We start from the raw sequence: 26,387 nt of genomic DNA, 5'->3' as shown, positions 1-26,387 counted from the left end.
CATAAAACATAATATCTTCTTTGGCCATATTAGTCTACTCAATAGCATTAACAGGTTTTACTCCTTTATCTGGAATGTCACCGTTTCTGTCACTGCAACTTCCCGATCAGGCGAACACACACACACACACACACAAATGAAACCGTCTGCCTAATGAAAAAATGTATATATATATAAAAAAAAGTACTAAATATTGCACCATTTATGATTTATTTTATCCGCCCGCAAATAATCAGAATGCATTTTTTATTACCCGACCGTGGATAACCGTGATCAAACTACTCCGTTTTGTTCTTTCAGTAGTTTTAATGTTTCTATTTCTTTTTTCCTCTTCAGTCTTATATTGGACAGTATTAAACCTTATGATACATCAGACTTCTCCATATTGGTGTTTAAATATATATAAATGTTCTTAGCTTACAGATTAATGAAGCTAAATGTAGATCAGAAACGTCTTGTTACATCTGGTTTGAGTCGTAGGTTATAGAATAGATAGATAAATAGATAGTAAGAAAAATAACTATATTTGCAGCATTGTTTTATGTATTTTAGTGAAAGTAATCTATAATTTTGCCACTCACCATGTTTCTGTTGTTGTTAAAATAAAAATAAAATAAAATAACCGCGGCAGCTCTCGAACTTGAGAGAGAGAAAGCGCACGGAGCTGAAAGGGCTCGAATAAAGCGCGTTTAGCTTTAGATAAAAATACTAGAGTATATAGCGCTGAATGATATTTACCATAAACGACCCTGAGCGCTTGTTACGTGAACCGCTCCGCTGTTGACGTGCTGCTCACTTAAAATGGTGCTGCTGTTACGGCTCGCGGTCCTGATGGATGCCGGGGTGCGGATGAGGTCCGCCTTTTGAAAATCAGTTATATAAGTATTTAAGGATAAAAGACTCGAGTTGCTTTTCCTCAAGTCGAGTAAATCTGGAGTCATTTCAGGTCAAGTCAAGTCTGAAGGCTATAAAAATGCGACTCGAGTCCGAGCCCATCTCTCTGCCTTGGGTTGCATCAGACACATTTTTCTTGCATTTATTTTTGTCTTAAATTAAGTATCCTGATTATGCATAAACACCATTTTAAAGGAATATTAAAATGTTCACTGTATAAGGAATAATTTTTGTGATTATTTATATAACATTATTACATAGGTTTTATAAAGCTTGAAGCATCAGAATCGGTATCGGCCGATCACCATGACAAGAAATCGGTACTCGGTATCGGCTGCAAAAGTCCTGATCGCAGCATCCCTAATACACACACACACACACACACACACACACACACACACACACACACACACACACATATATATATATATCTTTAATAGCAAGGGCAGCATAACACCATTCTGGTGTCGTAACCGTTGTAATTGATCATGATTGCTGTACCTCCATGGCCCTGACCCACATGCAGAAGGACTTTGAAGCGAGCGAAACCCGTCCGATGATCTCAGGCTGGAAGTCGGGCTGCGTGCAGTACTGTCCAATGGTCTTCAGCACGTGGTCGGAGATGTTGTCCTTATCAAAATTCACCAACTGCTTAATGAAGTTGCCCTCTCCTAAAACAAATGGCTTGAATTCAGCCTCAGGCAAGCACATATTTCATTTTTTTCTGCAATCTGTTCTGTGGTATGTGCTTTCTACCGCATTGTGCTGACCTTTTTAAATATATCTTGGCATGCTAATGAATCACCCAACCCTCCCTTTTCTCTGTTTGGCTCATGTGATTTTGGTTATACAGTAGTCTGGTATGGATTTCATGCCTGAGCCAGTGCCTGAATCCATGTGTGACATCAGTGTGATGGAGTGATTTAATAAAGATCTGGAACTTTCTGTACCCAGTTGTCTCTTGGCCTCCGCCCAAGTTGGATCACATCCTCTGAGGATCATAACTGCCTGCATAACGGTTTCCACAAGAGCTGGAGGTCTGCCATAAGACTTGATCTCCATCATATCTTTCTTATTCAGAGACTCCAGAGCCTGAAGACAGTCCAACAAGATTACCACAGTTTTTTCATGTGCTGATGAAAACATTATGTATCACATATTCAGTTGGTGCTGTAGCTGTATGATGTCGTATTGAAAGTAATAGTCGCATGAATGCAGAATGACCTTCATGGGTTCATCTAGAGCAGGAAGTGCTTCATCTAGGTCTCTCTGAGCGTTCTCAGCCATGGCCTTACACTTGATTTCTTCTGCTTCTATTTTCTCACTGTGAGCACCCACCGCCTACACAAAGACACACATTAAGAAACACACCAATCTTAGAAGGTTATAAATATTCCAAGAATGCACACTACCTAACACATACAAAGAAAAACAACAAACAAATACACACAGACACAGATAATTTTAGCAAATTTTTTCCTGTTATTGCATACAAAAATCAGTATGCAATAACAGGAAAAAAGGATTGCTAAGCAGTATGACGATATACACCATCTGATGGCAGAAATGTGTCAACCATATTTATGATGTACAATAAATAGAAAGCACAATAAATACATAAATTCTATTATATATTACTGTATAATACATTCAAAGTCTTGTGTTTAACGCTAATGTTACAAAGTTAAACTGTTTGAAAATCTTACTTAAAAAAAAAAGATTAAGTCCCTTTTACTATGAAATCCCCTATTAATATATGATTGTGTATTATTTAAAACATTACAAGGTTGATTTTCCACAAAAATTACTATATCACAATGTATAATGTTTAATGTTACTGTGCTAAGTAGTAATTATTCATACCATAATATAAGAGTTTGGTCATACCTTTTAGCCATAATAAAGAGCCTCAACATTAGACAGACCAACACACGCACCTTCTGCTGTTCATCTGCCTCTCTCTTCTGCTGCACAATGACAACCAGATATTCCTCACACTGTTTCTGGAACTCAGCCACTTTCTTCTTGGCCTCTTCCAACTCTACAGACATGGCCTCCACCTTACTGCGTGTGTCGTCGATCTTAAACAAGCCATTTCTCAACTTAGACACTTGCTCTCCAAGCTCGTCACGCTTCTCAGACAACAAAGAAAAAAGAGAGTTTCAGAATATCTCTTAATGTGTCTCACCCCATCCTCACATGGCCATTCAGAAAACCAGTCTACCGTCGTGCAGTTCACAAGTGCTGGGTACTGTCGAATACGGTTCCTTAACAAATACACACACACAAACAAACACACCCATAAACCCTCTATTATGTAGACAGTTCAAGATGGTTTGCATTGATTTGTCACAAACACTAATATCACCTACCGGTCCAATCATGCTTATTAAAGTCAGACCACTGCCAGACCAATCAGAGTGCTTAGATGATTCGGGCTCTCATATTTAATGAGTCAGGGCCCTACGGGTCACATTACGCACAACCGCCTCCTTCATGTGACGGCAGATGCAAATGAGTGATTAACGAGAACATTTCCCATGCATGGTTCTTTAGTGCTGCAAGTGTGACAGGCATAATTACAAAGCAAGAATGCCAGCCGGTGTCTGGGGGTCAGTGAGCAATGTACTGCGTCTACTTATCACCGGCTCTCATTTAACCTAATATTTACCTGTATTATAGCTCTTCCTTGTTATTTTCATTGTCATATTTTATCATTATTGATTTGGCACACTATAACTATGGATTGCAGCTAAGCAGCTACTGCTTTGGCAATACAAATGCACTGTTGTTTGTCATGCCAATAAAGCCACTGAAGCTGAAATTGACCGAGACACAGCAAGCTAAAGATGGAAAAGTAAACAGAAAGAGAGAAAGGCAAAGCCAAATTTACTACATCGTTTATGAACACTTGTGAGTTTACGAGAGCACACAGTAAAGAGATTGTAGATGGAGGACAAAGCTTTGTCTTTCTGATGTGCGTGAAATGACAGTGGCAGAGAGGTTTACACCCGTCGTTTCCTCTAATTTCACATAGTTGTATCTCGCATCCACTTTGAACTCGCACACTGAGTCATCGGTTGATTCATAAGCAGCTATATTGTGCTCGGGTCTGCTCGGTTAAATCGTATATTGCCGTTCACTGTGAATCAAGCCTACAGAGAGAGATCTTAAGTCATAAGAAGCTACAGGATGGATCTCAATGTTAGCATGGTAATCAAGGCTGACTCACTATTTGAGCACATTAGATTATAAACAGTAGGCATGCATGTGTGCTGTATTACAGTCAGCTATTGAATCCACGCACATGGGATTTTGTGGAGACTGAATGCTGAAGTGGTGGCGGGTTACAATCATGCCTATACATATCCATAGTATGTACAGTAACTAGCACAGTATGTCTTTGCCTGCCACACTATGAAGGATACTGATTGCATTTTCTCATTGTCTTTATGTACACTCCTTTATGTTCATTATTAATACTAATTGCCACATTGCTCAGTACAAGTTCTTAAATTAATCTTTATTAATACTTTTAAATATATTATTTGTTACATTTATGCTTAGTTTTACATATTTCATTTATTTTAATAATTAGGCATGCGCTCAGCAGCTGTTTTTCTTACTGTTAATATTATTTATTATTATTACTATTATTGCAATCTTATTGAAAAACAGTAGCTGATCGAACGCCTAATAAATAAAAATGTTAAATTAATTCAGTATGTCACATTAATAATAATAATAATTTTATTATTATTTAAATTATAAAATGGAATCAATAAAGTAAAAAAATTACTATGGCAATAATACAATTATACTGTAAAATAAAGTGTTAATATTATTAGATTTTACAGAACAACAGTAAAATTACGCAGCAATTTATTTCGCTGGATTTATGCAATTCTTGTGGATCATACAGAAAATTCACAACCCAGTATAATTAAATTGAAATTTTTTTCATTTTTATAAGTGACATAACATTTTTTTATTCCATTTGCACTGTTGTCTTCTCCATTTCTTATTGTATGAAGCTTTGCTGCAAATGCTTAGCAATATTAATGCTGTTTTTTGTCATGCAAATAAAACACGCTAAAACAAAATTGCACCTGAATGGATCTCCTACAGGGCTCATGCACAGCACAATGTGCAGGTTGTTTCTGACGCGCTCTATCAGGTAGTTAAACATGGCGTCTGATGTCTCCAGGATATTGTCCTTCCTGGCTGAGTCTGACAGAGCATTGTGAATCTACACAAACAAAACATGTTAAAAATCTGCTCTCATTGTCACTTAGAAGACTAAACCTAACAGTCACACGCATTCAAAATATATAAAAACACACACACCTCATCGAGCTCATCTGCTTTATAGAGACTGGGCACCTCCCCTAAGCTCAGAATGTTGTTAATGTCTTCAAGAAAAGACTCGTCCACGATCTGTGTGTCATTATACAGGAACACAGTGGGCTTGTTTTCCACTCCTGTCAGCCGATAAAGCTTTTTAATATCTGTATGGGGAGAAGAAATATGTCAAATATTCCATTGAGGCCACATTAAACTGTGTTGTGAAGGCTACAATGTGCATAATATATTAGATCCTTTGGTCCTGAGTGCTAGGGCAAGAGGCGTTATTCCTCAGCATTTGGAAACATTTACTACAACATGCCACAGGACAAAATATCAAAGCCTTTGGTATATATCAAAATAGCTTTATATTCGAGATCTGAAATTGAAAATATAACTCAGCCAACTGCCTTACATGAGTTGGTCTTGAAATACAATTTAACATGCCTGAATGGCAAAAAGGCTTTAGATGCTGGTTTGCTGGCGTCCCAACCAGGCTACTTAATTAACTTTTCCTTGGTCAAGTAGCTGGACTGAGAGAAGACATGAACTATATGAAGTAGCTCATGAGATGTTTTGAGAGGCTTCTTATCTGTTGTTGGTGCTAGCAATGCCAATGTCATGGTTCGACTCCCAGGAATGACACATGATGATAATATGTACACCTTCAATATACTGTGAGTCGCTTTGGATAAAAACAACTGCCACATGAGTAAATGCAAGTTATAAATTGTGTGTAGAACTCACCCTCTCTGAACTCTTGTTTATGGTACTGTTTGGTGACCTCCACGTGGAAGACCGTAAACTTACAGATGTAGGCGGTGAGTCTGGTTAAACTCTGCCTGCCTGAGCCACCAATACCGACTGGCAACATGTTCCCCCGGAGCTGACTGATCACACGCACCAAACGTGTTATTGAGGGGGCAGAAAGAGGGCGCTGTTTCCATCATAAGAATCATAAGAGTTCATTTACTTGCATGAATCATGTGTGCCATTTGGTCAATGCAACATTTACAAACACAAAGTATTATACATTAAAACGTCATTGCATACAAACACACAGGCACACATTATTGCTGCAGGAGGACAAACAAACAACCGATCACAAAGGAAAATAATTGGCACAAAACCATAATTAGTTATGAACACATAGGCATATAAACATACACACTATGCTTGCTAATTTTGTAATCAATCATCTATGCGCAGGGGCATGTCATTGAACTGAGTGTTTTGACGTGCGAGGTGCATTCACCAAGCTGAATGTGAGACTGCTTTAATGTCACAGCGCGGCGTGTGCGTGACAGGATGCATATAAAGCATTCTTATATGCACCTTTGACAGTAAATGCCTGCATGCGGGTGAGTGACATATAGGCTGGGGAACCGGACGCATAATTAGTCTCCCTGCTGAGGGGCTTGTAATGCGATTGCGTTCTTCTTTGTGGGTAATTATTCATGCTCGTGGGGGATCTGAGGGCTGAAGTGCGTGTGATTTTGAAGAAAGTTATATTTGTGCGAGCACTGAATGAGAACTGAGGAGACTGGTCACTGAATTATGGGACTCGAGAGTGCGCACTGAATCATGGGTATTGCAATATGGATGTAAGCAAACAAGCTGTAATATAACTGCACCATGAATACCGATGGCTCCAAAAGCACAGAACTAGTGGAATTAGTTTTTTTATATGATGTCATAATTCAATGGTACCTTGATATAGTCACCCAGAAGCATCTTCGTTCAAATGCACAATGGTGATAGTTCTCACACTTGCAACCTTTTGGCCTAGATCTTTAACCACTATGCTAAACTACTCCATTCTCTCTGACTGTGCTCTTACCATGTTCTATAGCATCTCTAAAGCGCACCAGGCTCATGGGCACCACACCAGGCGTGAGGTTATAATCCTCTAGCTCGTTCTCCATATGAGCCTTAAGAGCTTTAAAGTCCAACAGGTCCACATGTGGCTCCCTCAGGAAGTCACCTACAATAAAAACACACATACAAACTGTAATTAGGGCTAGGAGTGTCCAGTGAAACACAAATTAGCAGTGTGTGTGTGTGTGTGTGTATATGTGTACCAAATAGAGGAGGCTGTTTGTTGGGGCAAATTGTGTGGTAGGGGACATCGAAATAAGAAGCCAGTTTTTCTGACAGAAGTCCCACAAAAGTCTCCATGTCTGCATGATCCACCAGTCGATCAGAGAAGACCCTGAAACATACACAAAACTTTATTGGTTTCTCCCTCTAACGCAAGTATCTGTATGTGCAGGTCTGTGCCTGTTTGTACCTGAAGCACTCATGAATCCAGAGATGGGTGATGCTAGGTTTGGTGTCATGAAAATCTTTGTGTGCTTGCAATAACACCTGCATTGGAGGACATATTGAACATGGACAAAGCCTTCAGTCTAATTTCTTGTTAGGTATAAAAAATAGATTTTTTTTGTCTGAACAAGCTCAAAAGAAATACACTAAGTGTCCTTGCAGTCTCAGATGCTTTCAAAGCATGTTCTGAAAAGGTGTTATTTTGTACGACCATGTACATGTCTCTGATTAAAAGTGAGAGACAGACATTTTCAGTCAGTCACTCTTTTCCTCAAACACATCTGAATCTTAGGCATGTGGTCTTGAATTGGCAAAGTGGACTGATATGTTTTCTTTCATCTTTCTGGAATTAGTCGGTCGGAATAGAAGTGATATTACGCTCAGATTGGGTGTACCTAAACCACATTTGGCTCCTTTTCCAGATGAGAGACAATCACACATGATACATGATGTTAAGTACCTTGGAGATGTCTCTGAGGTTGAAGAGATAATGTATTTTTGCGGGCATGGGTAAGAAGCGGGCGATGATGGCGTGGTAGAGCTCCAGGGTGGCCTGAGTCAGAACCCCCCCCGATGGGCTTCACCTCCTCCTCAAACTCCTGCAGCTTCTGACTGATCATGGTGCCATAGATTTATCTGAGACTCCTGGAGAGAATAGAAGAGGAGAGGGAATTACAGGGGTGGATAAAACAGAAGATAAATAGAGCAGATAAGACAAAAGAGGAAATGTGATTGGTGAATTTGATGCACAGAAACATCATATTGAACCACCTTCTGAGAAAAGAGAGTGCTTCGCTTATGAGGTTTAAACATTATTGCATATATCACTGAAGCAGGTTCAAATGGGAGGTGGGCAAGATTTTCAGAGACTGACTTAAATTTTAGTCTGTTCTTTGCAGACAGCTATCATATGACTTCATAAGACTTGGAATATAGCTCAAGATATTTGGACCCCTTTTATGGTGCTTTTATGATGCAGTGCTTTTATGTGCTTTTTGGAGCTTGACAGTCACAATCATCATCCTCTCATCCCTCATGCATCTCATCCCTTTTGTTTTCTACAGAAGAAAGAAAGAACTACATACGGGTGAGTAAATGATGACAGATTTTTCATTTTGGGGTGAATATACTGCTTCAAGTAAAACAGTATCCCTTTTATGTATTCATTTATATATATATATATATATATATATATATATATATATATATATATATATATATATATATATATATATATATATATATATATATATATAATGAAATGTTTAATGCATTTTTGCAACAAAAATATTATAAAGAAATAATATGTTAATTATATATTCAGAATTTAACAACTGAAATAATGTATGCAGTTTTCATTCTTTTTTAATAAAACTGTTTTCATTATGTCAAGTGTGACAAAACTGAAATACAATAGTTCAGATTTTTTTCAATAAAAACTTTAAATAACTGACTCCTAATATTATTTACTCCTTTATGATAAATTGCTTGTGTTTCTTCTTATATGCAAGTGGCTTTAAACTAGTTTCAAAGTAGGCTGCGACAAAAATAATAACCTCTGGTTCAATCCAAATATACCATCTGTAGTCATGGTTTAAAGCATGGTTTATTATGGTGCTTGCAATACGAGAACTGCTTTGAAATTACTATTACTTTCTTCTTCTTATGCCTATTTTTCTGCACAACTGGAATAAAATCCAGTTCAAACCACTTAGTGTAGACACTCAACTTTTGCATCCTTACATGTGCTCAACAATACTTGTATGATTAAAGTTTTCATACATCAGTGCAGAGTTAAAAAAAAAAACAGCTATAGAATCATCATAATATTTTAATACTGAATTGTGATTAGTCCTTTTACTTTCTAATTTATTTGCATAAAAAAATGACTTTTTTCTTTTCTTTTTAGTTATTTGTCAAAAGCTGCTCTACACTATAAAGCTGTTACATGCTGTGCACCAGCGGGAAAGCATTGCAGTCATACTTCCATCATAAGTTCATCAATTTGGACAGTCGTGGCCTAATAGATAGAGAGTTGGACTTGTAACCCCGAAGGTCATGGGTTCGAGTCTCGGGTTCGGCAGGGATTGTAAGTGAGGGAGTGAATAACCACCCTCAATACTACGACTGAGGTGAGACCCTTGAGCAAGGCACCGAACCCCCAACTGCTCCCCGGGTGCCTCAGCATTGGCTGCCCACTGCTCCGGGTGTGTGTTCACTACTGTGAGTACACTTGGATGGGTTAAATGCAGAGCACAAATTCCGAGTACGGGTCACCATACTTGGCCACACACCACTTCTCTTCCCTTTCCCTTTCATTTGCACCTAGTTTAGAGTCAATCTCTACTCACTGTAGGGAATGTCATGTTGATAAGATTAAAGCGACTCTGAAGGCGTCCTGATATCTGAGTCCTCCCTCCACCAGGGGGCCCCATAGCAGCCAGCAGAAAAATGTCCTTTTAGATCATGGCAAAAAAGAGAGAAGACATGTATTTTTATGCACATCTAAAATATATACTCATAAAAACTAATAAAATGCGCACACACAGTCTTACCTTGATACACTTGAGGATCTGTTTCTGGCGGTCGTACCAGAAGCCATAGTCAATCCAGAGGCGGAGCAGCTCCAGAGGAGACTGGGAGCCAAAGTCGTCCATGGTGGGCATGTTGAGATCATCTAGGAAAACAACCATTCTTTTCCCTCCCACTGGAACATACACACCTTTAATCCCTTCTCCACTCGAGACTCGATGATCTCCTGCACGATATTAGAGCTAGTCTGAAAGAAAGACAGAAAAATAATGTTATAAAGACAAGAACGTTAGCAAGTAAACCCAAAGACGATAAAATATTCAGGGAGCGTGACTGCAGATTTGGAGATTAGTGGAAAACTCTTTATTATAATAACAAATGATGATGACAGTTGGAGATTGATGATGATGATGATGATGATGGTAGAGCTCTCACCATGTGTTCCAATATTTGCTCGTCAGGTTGGGCCATCTGAGCAATGACTCAGCTCATTACAGATGTGAGAGTGGACTACTAAAATATCACTGCACACACTGATTAACCACACACACACACACGCTCACAGAGAGAGAGAGCGCTCTGAGCATCCTGGAGGTGATTGATATAAAAGTTCTGTGTATGAGTGTACACTACTGTTCAGTTTGGGGTGGCTAAGATTTGTTTTGTTTTGTTTTTGAAAGAAATTAATACTTTATTCAGCAAGGATGCATTAAATTAATCAAAAGTGACAGTTAAATACATTTATAAAAGATGTGTATGCAAAATAAATGCTGTTCATTTGAACTTTCTATCAATCAAAGAATCCTTAAAAAATGTATTGCAGTTTCCACAGTAACTGTTTTCAATATTGATAATAAGAAGAAATGTTTCTTGAACACCAAATCAGCATATTAGAATGATTTCTGAAGAATCACGGCACACTGAAGACTGGAGTATTCAGCTTTGCCATCACAGGAATCAATTACAGTTTACAATATATTAAAAAAGAAAACAAACAAAATATATATAGATTCTACTATATTTTTTGGTCACATGAATGCACCCCCGATGATCATGCATTAACTTAAAAAATAAATAAATAAATAAATGCAAAATCTTACCAACCTCAAAATTTTGAAAGTAATAATACACTTCATTTTTGTTCTCTGGAGATATTTTTATTCTAAGCACCAGAACTCATAACTATTTTAATATGTCAGTCTTTTATGCTACAAAATATTCTTAACAAAACTAAAATGACCTATTATTCATTCATTATTACTTATTCTTTTATTCAACCCAAATTACAGCTCACTTATTACAGGAGCAGTCCCCCTGGAGACACCTGGTGATGGTTCATGAATAGCCATTTCCAACGTTTCTTCTTTCAGTCCAATCTTTCAAGTTTTCTTTGCTTATATTTCACTTGCCAATACAACAGTGCTTTTATTTGTTGTTAAAATAAACAAATAAATAAATAAATGCAAAGTAAACATAACAAAAAAGATACATTTTATGGTTAAAAATATTTCAAGATATATTCACATTCCTGCACACTTGCTTAAAGCTGCAGTCCGTAACTTTTGGCGCTCTAGCGGTTAATAAACAGAACTGTGTGCGTCTTGAGGAAGAACATTGTAGCTGGAACTACTTCTCTCCGTTCATGTTTATGATGAACCACGTAGGTACTGGGCTACTCCGCTGCGGTACCTACCCGAACCAGTCTAAAATAGTCAGAATATAAACACTTATTAAATGTGTACAGTAGTGATTCAGGACAAGCCAAAAACACAGTTTGGAAAATCGATTCATGATGTACTCGCTTATTATATAAATTTTGAACACAGAAACGTTACGGACTGCAGCTTTAAGTGTTACCTTACCAAACTTTTGCTTCTCAAATATCTTTTCCTGAAGATGCTTAGATATTTTACTGCAAAAATTATCATCATCATTTTTTTTTTTAGATCATCCTTGGGATTTATCAAGTGCTTTTGCTGAGATCAAAATTCACCTTATTACTAATACTAAAAGTGTTTCTCATCACCTGTGAGGACATGTTGATGGTGAGCATGGCCCACGTGACGGAGTCCAGGCTCTGCAGGACATTCTGGGCCACTGAAGTCTTTCCTGTCCCCACTGGACCCGTCAGGAGCACAGGGTGCTGAGTGGACACCAGAGCTTTGACCAGGTAATGATAGCGCACAGTGTCCACTGTGGGGACCATGATCTTATAGAACGGAGCGCTGCAGAGAGAGAGATGATAATTAAAAAGACACCAGACAGAAAGTTGAAAAGTGGGAGGGCTATGTATGAGACATGCTTTAAAAAGGAGGACAAAAATGAAGAGAGAGAGAGAGAGAGAAAGAAAGAGCAAAAAAGGGTGGGAGGATATAGAGTTGAGAGAGCAGAATGAATGAGAATATCGAGGAGGAAGAGGAGGTGAAAAGTCTTGATTGAAAGACTGAAAATTGAAAGATGTAGCGAGACATTTCAAATGAACAGAGGGATAAAAAAAAAAAAAAAAAAAAAAAAAAAAAGAGTCAGGTAAGAAAAAAAAAAGAACGCCAGGATGGAAAAATGGACAGCCAACAAAGAGAGCCAAGAGGACAAAGGACAATGAAGGGGAAAGAGTTGGACTGACATGACAAATGAGAGCAGGGGAGAGAAGAGAGAGATGAAGAAGGATGAAAAAGATGAGAAATATGAATAGACGGGGAATTCAGAAGTCTGGGAGGGAGCCAGGCGAGCGGCCTTTGACTGAGCCCGCAGGCGGCTGGCAGAGACCCCTGAATAGGGGGAGGATGGGGGCACACACACACACACACAAATCTCACTTGGAGGCGTAGCGCCAGCCTTTGGGCAGCTTGTCCTCAAATGACGCCCACGTTTTGTTCTTGGTGTCCACGTAGTATTCGTAGATGGTGTCCTGAGGTTTAATACAAGGTGATTATTTCTCCAGTAATATATTTGTTTCTGTGGACAAAAAGGCTTAAACATTTATTCTAGATCCAGAGCATCAGTACTTTTCATCTAACATTAGCATGTGCGTGCATATATTTACATTAATTACACAAACATGTTATCTATTTCACACTGTATGTAGACTACTGCGGCCCCAAAAATATTTGGATACTTAAAAACGTGCGAACTAGATAACAAAAAATGAAATCACTTCACATGTATTTAAGTCACTATTTTGCAATTCTATTTGGTGACATTAATGGCACAGAAATTACACACTTCATCTTTAAGGGTTCATACACATTTTGGCCCACTGTATACCTTATTAGGGAAAGTTCCCTCTATTTCCTGCAGGAAGTTGTCAATCTTCTTGCGTCCATCCTCATCTACGGAGGCGCACACAGACCATATGAGACTGAAGATGAACCAGAGCTCCACCATACGGCCAGAGTTTTCAGAATCTACTGGGTTCACCTGACCAGCCAGAGAGAGTTAGGGCCAGTTTTACAAAGAGCTTGCGCCAGCGCAAAAGGGTATTTTGTCGTTAAAATAGTACTCTCAGGTTCTACTAAAGATGCGCAGTGAAGAATTAGCGCTGAAAAGTGCTTTTAAAGGACTAGATTGCCCATTAACAAAAATCATCCTCATGTCATTCTAAATGTTGTGAGTAATACACTGATGTTCCATGAATGATTGTCAGTTATACGGTCCATCTACAGTTGCAATATTAGCTGTACATGTCAAAGAAGTTAAAGTGTTCTGACCCCGTTCTCTCGAGTGGCCAGTGAGAACTCCGTTCAGTTCAGTAATGGGCACCAGCTCCTTACAATGAGTCTTCCTAAAGGTGAGGGTCTTATCTATGTAGCGGTCAAACAGCTGCCTGAGTTGATCCAATTCAACCTGAGAGCAAAAGAGAGAGAGAGAGAGAGAGGTTGCACTTTGCCAAATGTATAACACGAAGCTTCACATTGCATCCCAAACTGTTGCTGTTTGACCGCTTCTGCCGTTTTTCCATCCAGGACTGAACATAAGGCTTCCAGGTCAAATCAGAGTAGTCGTTGTAAACCATTCCACAGCGAGACACAGTAGCAGGAGATGCCACAGCTAGATCCTCCACTTCAAACAATAATGAGACCTGCAACGCACTCTCTCATTAATGTTTAAACCCAACCAAATAAGCACAGAACTGTCACTTAGCTGAAAAGTGAATCTCACGAAACCTGTCAAGAACATGACAGCATCCCATTTCACACTAAAACAAAATAAATAATTAAGAAATGTTATTTTGCATTCAGTATATGAAAAGAAATCAATGAAAGATGAAAGATGTCACTTTCTATGCAAAAACCCGGACGCGAGTTAGCATTTTAGCACTTCCGGTTCCATCGTCCCAGAGTCAATGGGTTTTTTGAATGGGAGTTTGGTTAAATCCCCTAAAATAAGGTCCGTGGTTCACACAAGCTCAAGATACTTTCACGTTTTATTCTCCGACATAAAACACACCAGTTACACCCCTCTTGTGATTTTTTTTAAACTGTTACGTTTCTTAAAAAAGACGGTTGCTAACAAGTTGCTAAATGGGACTACAGGCGCAGTCAGAGACATTAAACGTCATCACGCCGAACAGTTTATCAATTTACACTATTTTCCAATCGTAATGTATATTTTATAGTACAATTAATTGTAGAATAACCAGTTAATAGTTTCCCGCATTTTATATTGTTGTTCGACAATGTTTTTTTGTTTTGCCCCAAAATGCAACGCAAGTCTTCGGATGGAAGATGCTCGGTTTATCGCTTTCCTACTAAAGCGGAGACTCTGGGTTCGCACCATAGGATAACTCCTATTACGATTATTCCATGTAAACACCACATTTACCGGCTTAGTCACGGTGAAAGTGAAACTAACGATGCACAGTGCTTAAAGCCATGTTAAAAATAAATGTTTACGGCCACATGAAGCTGTTATAGATTGAGGATTTTCTAGAAGCAAGGATAAAATAACATTATGTGTACCCTCCCTAACAAAATAATAGCTGAAATGTGGTACTTAATTCACTAAAATAAGTATAATCTTACCATATCCAAAAACTCGCTCACTGCTGTTTTTTAATAGATTAAATGCACTAGAATTTTATTGAATAGTACGTGGAGACATGTTTTTAATTAAAATATTCATATTAATCAAGGATTTATTGACTTTTAATGCACCTTATTTCAAAATGTACAGAAATACGTGCTTTCATATGTACTTTAGTTATGATTATTTCATTTATTCACTATACTATTTATTACTAATTTCTCATTTCAGGTTTAGTTTGACTCTAGTTTTGTATTTATTCCAGTTTAAATGAAAAGGTTCATGTAGCATGGATTAAAATTCATTCACAGAGTAAATCCTTTTCGCTAAACACGTTAAAAATAAGTTTGAAAAAGTTGTCGGGAGCGCGGTGGTAGTGACGTTGAATGCGAGCGATCGTGGTGGTGTAGTTTGTTTATAGCCTAAGTTTAGCTTTTAAGTTCTGGCGCTTTTATTTAGGTTTCAAAATTCATAAAAGTTATATTATTTTGTGAAGATTATCTTGATGGACAAAACGTGTAAATTTCATGAAGTATGATTGAACACATCTTATTTTTTGCGATAATCCAATAGTCTATGGAAAAATCCTATTGGCGTTTTGTCGAAGGAACCAGTATGATGCTAACAACTGATCTGCCTACAAAGTGACGTCATAGTTCCCCCACTATTTTAATTATTAAATAAACAAGTAAAATTGTATAACATTATTGCATTACAAAGATTTTTATTTTTCATTACAGCAACATTTTTTTAGTATTATAGTAATGCATAATCGTAATGAGATTTTAGGGAGAAAATATGCTTGTCATAAAAATAATGTCACTATGCAATGTTCTTGATGCAAAATACACTAACATTCAAAAGTATGGGCTTGTTAAGATTTATTTATTTTAGCTTTTGAAAGTTTTTTTTTTAAAGTCTCGCCAAGTCTGCATTTATTTAATAAAAAAATACAGTAAAAGCTGAAATACTGTAAAATATTATAGACCCTTTTAGGGCCAACGTCACAATTACGTCACAGCGCTAGCTGGAGGCAAAACAAAGGGAAAACTGGAGGAGGCCAATTCAAACCAGCGCAGATTAGTCTACATAAGGAGCTTAAAATATCATCTTGTTGAATCGAATCATCTTGAATCAAAGATTTCTTATGCATCTCATGACTATGTTGTGTATGAAATAATGTCTATTTGCATGTGTGTAAAATAACAAACTGACGATTTATACGTTTAATCATTAGTAATTATACATACATTGTTGTGATTAATTGTGGCTGGAATAACAATGTATCTGTAAAAATAGACACGGTGAGTTTGTCTTTACTATATACGTTAGATGCGAGTCAGTCAACTGGAGGGAATATATCTTTCTGCCTGGGAAGTCGTGGCCTAATGGTTAGAGAGTCGGACTTGTAATCCGTAGGTTGCGGGTTCGAGTCTCCGGCCGGCAGGAATTGTAGGTGGGGGGAGTGAATGTCCAGCGCTTTCTCCACCCTTAATACCACGACTGAGGTGCCCTTGAGCAAGGCACTGAACCCCCAACTGCTCCCCGGGCGCTGCAGCATAAAATGGCTGCCCACTGCTCCGGGTGTGTGTTCACGGTGTGTGTGTGTTCACTGCTGTGTGTGTGCACGTTGGATGGGTTAAATGCAGAGCACGAATTCCGAGTATGGGTCACCATACTTGGCTGAATGTCACTTCACTTCACTTCACTAAGCTCCGCCCACAGAAAAACACCACAATGTTTACAAACAGAAAAAGGGTCTATTACAATAAAATAATAGAATAAACCTTTACTGATACTTTATCAATTTAAAGTGTCCTTGCTGAATAAAATTATTAATTTATTTAAAAATAAAAATTACTGAACCCAAACCTTTGAATAATGGCTTTTTTTATATGCCTTAGGCATTTCTACACGAGGTTCACCCAATAACTGATGAAAAAGTTCATAAGTGCAGGAAATACTAAATAGTTCTCTGTAGTACCCTGATGGGTTAGTGAGGTGAAGTGCACAGTATCAGGTCTGGAATCAGAAGTGAAATAACACTGGGAGGGCAGCATTAGAGGTTTTAGTGTTTGCCGAGTATCAGCTGGCACCGGTACCTGTTCGGGCATGGATATTCTCTCTCCATTGATGAGTGTGAGGACTTTGTTGTCATCCATTACAGAGTTCATGCTCTCGATCCACAGTGTGTCCACTGGCCCGTAAAACACAATCCACTTCTCATCAGACTTCTCATCTGAGTTCGGCCACACAGAGAGGAAGTGTTAGTGCTTCTCACACACACACAAACACACACACACACACACACGCACGGAATGAATGTGAATTTCCTAATACACCCTGGATCTCTTGGTCTCTCTATTTTTCATTTTCCCTTTCTCTTCTTCTCTCTGTCAGTCTCATTTCCCTACTTTGGTTTCATAGACACCAGAGAGACTTGCAGGCAATTGTGATGAAGCCTCTAATTGATCATTTATCTTTTCCTGTCCCTTTATCAGCCCATGTGTGTCTCATTTACTGAACTCTAAACAATAAAACACAAACACAGCGCACAGCCCATCTGTCTTATACACACACATACAAACGTGCCCTGTCTGGAAGCAGCAGGCCTGCTGGCTGCCTGGGTAAATGAATAACACCAGACCTGTCACACACAGCTACAGGAAGTGTCACATCTCCTCTGGGCCATCTTCCCTCTCTGAACAGGGAGGAGGGGACACAGGCAACAGATACAAGCTGCACTGAGCCACTGCAAACCATGAGCTTACATTCAAAATTATATCAGAAAAGCATTCACACACACATATCAAACAACAGCTTAAAGGGATAGTTCATCCAAAAATGTAAATATTGTCATCATTTTCTCATCTACATGACGTTTTAAGCCCAAAAGACTTGTTCATCCTCAAAAAATAAATGCCAAGTTCTGTCATGAAACTCTAGATGGCACAGGCTGATAGGTCCTCAACACAAACCAATGATATTCACAGCGTTAAACTATTTGGCACAAGCTGATTTGTTCATGTTGTATATGCAGCCAAAGAGCTAGCTGCTTTACATTTAAATGGCTGTTTAGCATTTAATAGAGCATATCGGGGCACGCTTTCAGAGTTCCTCTGAAAACCTCCACCTTCCCCAGCTCCACCTGCATAGATCTGCTATGGGTTATTTCATATTTGTGCAGCAGCAGTATTCTTAAATACTCACAGCACCATATCGGCATATGTATTGGCAGTAGCAAGTTATTGTACTTTGCAGCAGCAATAATCAACAACAGCAATAACCAGCAGCAGCAGCAATTTAGCAGCGTAGCAAATCTATTCCACCAAGACCAAAAACATTAACATTGTCACACCCATTACCATGCTAAAAATCGAGGGTTGTCATGATAGAAATGAAGATATATTTAACAACCTGAGACTTCTGTCTCTCTATTTAAAGTCCATTCCACCTAAACTTGTACAGTACATGCAACATTGTAACAGAACTTTCATTTTTGGGTAACTTATACCTTTGAAGGGATAAACCTACCACAAAGTAAAATTCTGTCATCATTTACTCACCCTCATGTTGTACCAAATGTGACTTCCTTTCTTCTGTGGAATGTAAAAGAAGATATTTTGAAGAATGTTAATAACCAAACTGTTTCAGTTTCCCATTTACTTCCACTTTATGAACAAAAAATGCAATGGAAGTCAATGGTAACCAAAACTATTGGGCACCCAACATTCTTCAAAATATCTATTTTTGGTTTCTAGTAGGGATGCACGATATTATCGGACTGATATCGAAATCGGCCGATAATGACTTTAAATGTAAATATCGGCATCGGCCTGACATGCAAAATTATGCCGATATGTCTTGCCGATAAGGGGAAGGGGTTAACTCGCATGTGCTCAGGGTGTGCTAGCGATTAGATCACGTCAGCAATGTGGCTCATTCTTAAAGCAAAGTTTTGTCTGAATGATGAATAGATTGACTGTTTTGGATCGCTGCATTTAATGTGTGAAGGCATGTACAGAATGACGCGTTCGGTGTGGGATAGAGTAAACAGTTATAGCACAAGCAGGGGCAGCAGTGACAGCCTCCCCCAGGTCCTAATGCCCGTTCGGTAAGTAGTTTTAATAGTAGGGGCGCAGTTGGCCTACTTCTAATTAAATTAAAAGTAAAATAGCCTACACAAATAACATTTAGACTGTGTTTCTGATTAAATAAAGCAGTAATTGATGTAATAAAATAAGTATGTTTTGATTTAATGGTCAGAAGCTATAGCTTACATGAAAAAAAAATCATAAACATGACACTTGTAAATTAAATAATTTTATATATACTGATTTATTCATTAATGTGTAACGTTTTATTTTTTAAACAAATCATGAGCTCTAAAAGATTTTCAGAATTTTTACAACTCTTTTGTTTTAGACCATCTACAAATGTTAAATCTTAAAATAAAATATTAGGGTTAACACTGCATCTTTCTGGGGGAAAAAATGCAGCGATTGATATAGTTGATTTATATTTATTTTCAAAGCTTCAATGTACTGTTAAAAAACCTTTATTATTTTTTATTTAATTCTAATAAATAAGTTCTTGTTAAAAACTAACCAAAATTAATAATATTTTGCTTATAATTTCTGCACAGGAGAGACTTGGTGTTGTTTCCAAACAAAAGGAAATATATCGGTATCGGCATCGATATCGGCCAAAATGAGTTAAAAAATATCGGCATATCGAATATCAGCAGAATTCCAATATCGTGCATCCCTAGTTTCTAGAAAGAAATGCGTACAGGTTTGAAACAACATGATGTTTTATTAACAATGTTCGGGAGGAGCACGTCAAATACTTACATACCTCTACTCATTTGACGGTCTATCAGCATCCCTCCACCACCCCTTCTCCACCAATATCATTAAGTTCTCACCATACTATGGGGGGATACTTTGGGTTCGGGCCATTACCGAGCTCAGAGCCCTTCCCCAGGACAGCACGCCAACTACGTATTACCATACTTGCCAAATACACATTATGTAACTCGTGCTAAATATATGAAAGTGTGAACTCGTGAAATGAGAGTAAGCAAATTATGAAAATTTTTGACTGGTTTAAGACCCCTACTGATACCTGGGCTAGAAAAGAAACTGTAGGAGCTCCTAAAAAAAACAGAGAATGGCTCTGGGTTGCAAAAAGAACAATCACTTTTGATTGGACTTATCACTGGCAGGAGAATGGTGATGCGACTGGTTGCGAATTGAGTCTTCTTCTTGGTCAGCATGGTCACAGAGTTCAAGACTGATAGGAAACTCCACACTCTGTTTGTGTGATGGAAAGAGTTTAATGTATACAGTATAACGGATACAGACAAAACGGCTCTACAAATTAGGTTTAAAGTATGAGGAAGAAGTTAGGCACAAACTAAAGGAAAATTTAATTGCAGGGGGAACAGGAGAAAAAGAGAGTTCTAAGCAAAATTAAATAAATAAACAGCCTGAGGTGTTCAAATCAGTTATTGAGATCAGAATCCATTAGATCTCTGCATTACCGCACAAGAGCTTCAAGACAAAACGACCACATTAAAAAGCAAATGCACTAGAGCTAAATATACTAATTCCAGTCTGCTCTCCAAAAGCTATTCAATATGGCTCTTGAAGGGGGAATGAATTTATCCGTAATAATGACTAAAGCATTTGTGTGGGAGGTAACTAGGGAAGGCTGTTTTGTAGTAATCAATACCAGACTCTTAGAATTCCTCAAAAAAGCACACAATCTCCTGGGTAGAAGTAAAATTGACTTTTTAATACCAAAAATGACAGCACATCTGATTTTCACATTCATTGAAATAAATATCAAACAAAAATTGCAAGATTTTTGCCATAATTTTCTAAAAGCTTTCCATTCTGCCTGCTGTTTGACATTACAAAATGATGACATTATTGCATAACTGTCTGGAATATTTGATCCTGACCAATGTTAATTTCGTTGACGAAGACGACAACGAAAAATATTCGTCGACGAACCTTTTTTCTGTGACTAAGACGAGCTAAAACTAATATCTGATGATAAAAACTATGACGAAATTTATGCACGTCTTCGTTAACAAGACGAGACGGGACTAAAATGTTATTTGAGGACTACCAGACATTCAAAATACATCCTATAGGCTAAATTAACTGTCTTGTCTTTCAAAATGTGTGTCTCTGTCATTGGATAAGGTGCGTTTGTATGGCAGCCGCAGTGGACGGATAGGCTACCAAAACGCGAACTAGCGATCAAACAATGGCCTCAGCACCCGAAGGGTTAGGGAGTGGGTGACCAGACGTCCCGTTTTTTCCGGGAGTCACAATTCATTGTCGATTAACTTAAAGTCAGTGAAGGTGCGATAGGCGGAATTGAAGTGCTCTCTCTTGCGCACGCTCCACTTCTTCAGTTCTCATACAGCGCGCGATCAGTTCTCAGTGCTCAAATACACACACAGCAGTCCACATGTCTCTCATGTAGAGTATCTCACGGAAATACAGTCCGTTATGGTTTAAGTGAGCTTAACTGAATGTGTGTCAGTAGGCTATTACATGCATACCTTCCGTCTTAAATGGACAGCATTCCTAATTATCTGTCATAAATGTTAACCAACAAAAGATGTTAAATAAATGTATACTTGTTAAGTAAACCTACTGTATCTGAAAAATGAGTTTAATTTATATTTATATTTAGACTAAAACTATGAAAGACTCAAATGACTAAAATGTGACTAAGACTATTAAGCATTTTCGTCTCAAGATAAAGACTAAGACTAAATCAAAAATGCCTGCCAAAATTAACACTGATCCTGACTGATCGATCGTTGCACTCTGAAGTCAAATATTTTTGTATAAATGGCCACTAAATTGCACTGTCCATCGGCCCAACCAATTTCCGACATCACTCTTTGACCTCTCCAACTCAGACTCAATATTCCAATTCAAATCTATATTCCATGTCCATTCATTCAGTTTTCTGGTAAGGAACCGTTTAATAAGAAGGTTAATGAACAGCCAGCAGGTCATTAATGCAAAATAGTCAACACTGGGTTATGCAAGATTTGACCACCTGACCGTGGGTTTATTTTGTAATAATGTCCTGCTGAATTCACATTGTCTTATAATTCTAATTTTAAGTGTTGAAGGGGGTAATTCACAATAAATAATTGTTGACAGAAAGCATAAACTAATTGAACATATTTGAATACAATTACAGCTATACAAGAAAAACAAAATCCCTACAGCATAGAGAGTTGTTGCTTGAGCCTAGTATTTTCCAACTACTTTCAATCAGCATCTGTAATTTCTGGTATCACTCAGATTGGGTCAGACCTGGATCTGATTCAGGATCACAGCAAAAGTTGGATCTACTAGAACAATACTGACAGACTAGACCATTTACCCTGGCAGTAAACCTAAAATTAAAAACTCGAATATTGACCTTCAAGATCCAGATGTACGTACGTGCATGAAAAACATATTCATATCCAATTATATCACACATTCATCAAAGTACAATTAGGAAACTCAAGTCCACAGGCAACATCAACCCTGCGGTGAAAGAATTGAGAGGAATGGCTCACAGGGCCCACTGTGTCGTAAAAAAGGCAATGTCCTGTTGAAAATTCAATTAAAATGAGGCTGAAAATATTAGAATCAGTAATTGAGGCCATTGCTTTTTATGGCAGCGAGGTGTGTGGTCCACTAACAAACCAAGAACTCGCCAAATGGGGAAAACACCCAACTGAGACCTTGCTGTTGAATTCTGTAAAAAAGAAAAAAAAAGTACATGGAACTCCAGAGAAAATGCATGCAGTGTATAATTAGGCTGATATCCATTAACTATGATGACACAAAACAGGCAATTAAACTTTGAAACCAATTAGAAAGTAGTGGTCTCCAAACATACAGTATAAAATCCTGTAAATTCAAGAGTTTAGCAAAACAAGCCTTTCACTACAGACTGAGGTTCAAGAGCAGAATAATCCTGTGATTGGACTAAATCACACTAGAACACAAATGAAATGTGATTAAATTAAACACACTGGGAAACCTAAACAAATGCAAAGTTATCTGGCCCAGAAATGTACACCTGTCTTGACTAGGTCTACACTCAGCAAACTACCCAGCAAGGGAACAAGCAGGCTGAAAACATGGCAAAATAAACAAAGAACAAGATGAATGGTTGTTCTTATAGAGCAAACCAAACAAAACTCAGCTAGAGCTGTATTTCACTATGACTCAATGCACAAAGTTCAATGAAAACTTCAAAAGTATTTAAAAATATCACAATTTAACAACTTCTCTATAATCGGCAGAACGAAAAGAATGCACCATACTTGTCACTGTATGAGGAACAGTAGGTAAGCAACCTGACGACAGATTTTAAATTTTTGGGTGAACTATACCTGATGAATTTTTTCAAATATTTTTTTAATGAAAAAAAATTAGACTCTGTAATAAACACTTGTGTCCTAATTGTTTTATATAAGCATTAAGGTACTCAAGGCTGTACTGTATTATTCACAATTTCGCAGTCTGTTGTACCTTACTGCTTAATTAAAATTTTCTCCTTTTTATTTGACTGCGTGTTTTGAGTTGAGCTCCGTCAAGTTGATTCTTTATCGTCTATTTTCTATCTTAAAAACAATTTTATACACTAACATTTTCATTTCTATAACGTGTGAATATATCCACTATAGCATTCTAAAACAAAACCAATCAGAGCGCCTTGTTATCACTAGTTTTATTTTGATTTCTCGTGTCTGCTATTAGCTTATAGCCCGTTAGCATCGGCAGCGTGGCTGCCGCTAATCTCGCTTAGATTGCGAATACTCTATTCACACACATTACCATTGTTTCACTCTTACTTGCTTAAATGGCGGATTTGTGTCTACCTTTGAGTGCAGGTGAGGACACATTCGAGCTGCATTCGGTGCAGCTGGAGCTGGAGGCCGTGGAGAAGCAGATCCGCGACCTGGTGGAGAAGCAGGCTCAGCTGAGAGAGCAGAGAGCCGCGCTGGAAACATACTGGGCTGATGCTCACAAGTCCGGGGTAAGTATACAGCACGCTGCTAACACTCCCACCACCTCTACTCCGTGTGTTTCTCTGCACAGACCCTGTGCACCCAGGACGCGATCTTCCCAGATGTCCTTCACTCCGGCGCCGGGACACCGCGGACCCTGAGTGTACCATCAGCGGAAGACGCGAGCCAAGCCCCGGGCGACGACCTCTCCGCCTCCGGTCATCGAGATCTCCACCCGGAACCGCTTCGCTCCCCTCCGCGAGACAGAACGCGACGCTGTGATCATCGGAGACGCCATCGTCCGGCACGTCCGTGCTACGTTAGCTAAAGGTAAAGTGCACACTCACTGTTTCCCTGGTGCTCGTGTTCTCGATGTTTCTACACAGATACCCGCGATCCTGAAGGGCGACGAGAGCATCAGTGCTGTCGTGCTGCACGCGGGGGTTAACGACACCAAGCTGCGGCAGACGGAGACACTGAAGAGGGACTTCAGGAGCCTGATCGAGACGGTATGCAGCACATCACCCGCGACGACGATCATCGTGTCAGGATCGCTTCCCACGTATCGACGAGGACACGAAAGGTTCAGTAGACTGTTTGCTTTAAACGAATGGTTATTGTCATGGTGTAAAGAACAGAAACTGCTCTTTGTTAATAATTGGAATCTTTTCTGGGAGCGTGCTAGGCTTTTCCGTGCTGATGGCCTGCACCCCAGCAGAGTCGGAGCAGAACTCCTGTCGGACAACATCTCCAGGACGCTACGCTCCATCTGATTAGTAAGCCAACTCTCAAATAACTGCTATGACTTTTGTTCTACCCACTTAAATGATAGAAGTACTTGCGTTGTCCAATCTATACAGACTGTGTCTGTTCCCTGAATAGTGAGGTCAAAATATAAATTTAATGCAGGATCTAGAAAAAATCTGATCGTGATTAAATCAGAAAAACGCAAAATAAATGAACAAAAACTATTTTTAAAGCTTGGGCTCCTAAATATTAGATCACTCGCACCCAAAGCAGTTATTGTAAATGAAATGATCACAGATAATAATTTTGATGTACTCTGCCTGACTGAAACCTGGCTGAAACCAAAGAATATTTTGGTCTAACTGAGTCTACTCCACCAAGCTACTGTTATAAACATGAGCCCCGTCAGACTGGTCATGGCGGCGGTGTTGCAACAATATATAGTGATATTCTCAATGTTACTCAGAAAACAGGATACAGGAGGCTTAACTCATTCAAAATACTTCTGCTTAATGTTACACTGTTAGATATGCAAAATCTATCTTATCTCTTGCTCTGGCTACGGTGTATAGACCGTCAGGGCCATATACAGATTTCCTAAAAGAATTTGCAGATTTCCTCTCAGATCTATTGGTTAAAGTTGATAAACTGCTAATTGTCGGAGATTTTAACATTCACGTTGATAATACAAATGATGCGTTAGGACTTGCGTTTACTGACCTAATAAACTCTTTTGGAGTCAAGCAAAACGTCACCGGGCCCACTCAAGATCATACGCTAGATTTAATCATACCGCATGGAATTGATCTTACCGATATAGATATCGTACCTCAAAGTGATGATGTTACTGATCATTTCCTTGTATCGTGCATGCTGCATTTTACTGATATTTATTATATGGCTCCGCGTTATCTGTTACAGTAACTTCCCAACACGGAGGTAGGTGCAAAAGAATAGATGTTTATTTTACAGGATGAGTGGGAACTGTGAATGGGGAGGTGAGTCGTGAACTTTAGATATCTTGCAGGTGATGATTCGTGCTTCTAAAGTGTCTTTCGTGTCTTCAGGTGCTGGACGAGGCGGTGATGTGGAACACAGGAGAGCGGGGATATCCAAGGACACACAGGACGGTCTGGAGACGGGGAAGACAACGAGGAAGAGAACAGGAGGGAAGTTTCAACAGGTAAGGAATGCAGAGGTAATACTCAACTGCTGGAGTCTGTCGGGGGAGAGTCCACGTTGCAAGAACGAGATCGGACACTGGGTGAATGGAGGTGAGTGCTTTTATGTGGTTCTGGGTGATGATGGTGATGGGGTGCAGGTGCGCATGATCAGAACTCAGGTGAAGTGTATCGTGGTAATTGGCTGATGGGAGAGCCTGGCCGTTCTGTGACATTATCGTCCGGGCAGAACTATTGTTCCAGCCACCAAAGACAGATTCACAAATAACCTGCCTGATTTATCTCAACTGCTCTGT

At 38.8% G+C, this 26,387-nt stretch overlaps 1 pseudogene across 1 annotated transcript in view; it reads right to left on the bottom strand.

Moving 5' to 3' along the window:
* The window catches only part of LOC306869862 (dynein axonemal heavy chain 2-like), a 183,453-nt pseudogene that overhangs the window by 30,074 nt on the left and 126,992 nt on the right, over positions 1–26,387 (bottom strand). The window contains exons 40-59 of the transcript in view: positions 17,220–17,356; positions 14,036–14,173; positions 13,803–13,938; positions 13,360–13,512; positions 12,912–13,003; positions 12,122–12,320; positions 10,119–10,342; positions 9,915–10,019; positions 8,024–8,208; positions 7,529–7,605; positions 7,320–7,450; positions 7,079–7,222; positions 5,986–6,153; positions 5,242–5,402; positions 5,004–5,143; positions 3,083–3,161; positions 2,832–3,035; positions 2,119–2,235; positions 1,845–1,986; positions 1,396–1,565 (exon numbers count right to left, since the gene is read on the bottom strand). The product of the transcript in view is annotated as a dynein axonemal heavy chain 2-like (transcript). The remainder of the gene's footprint in view (positions 1–1,395; positions 1,566–1,844; positions 1,987–2,118; positions 2,236–2,831; positions 3,036–3,082; positions 3,162–5,003; positions 5,144–5,241; positions 5,403–5,985; positions 6,154–7,078; positions 7,223–7,319; positions 7,451–7,528; positions 7,606–8,023; positions 8,209–9,914; positions 10,020–10,118; positions 10,343–12,121; positions 12,321–12,911; positions 13,004–13,359; positions 13,513–13,802; positions 13,939–14,035; positions 14,174–17,219; positions 17,357–26,387) is intronic.

This window comes from Barbus barbus (genome assembly GCF_936440315.1).
Source record: "Barbus barbus genome assembly, chromosome: 1".
NCBI lineage: Eukaryota > Metazoa > Chordata > Actinopteri > Cypriniformes > Cyprinidae > Barbus > Barbus barbus.
The sequence above is the reverse complement of the archived record's forward strand: the minus strand, read 5'-3'. Positions and strand labels throughout refer to the sequence as shown.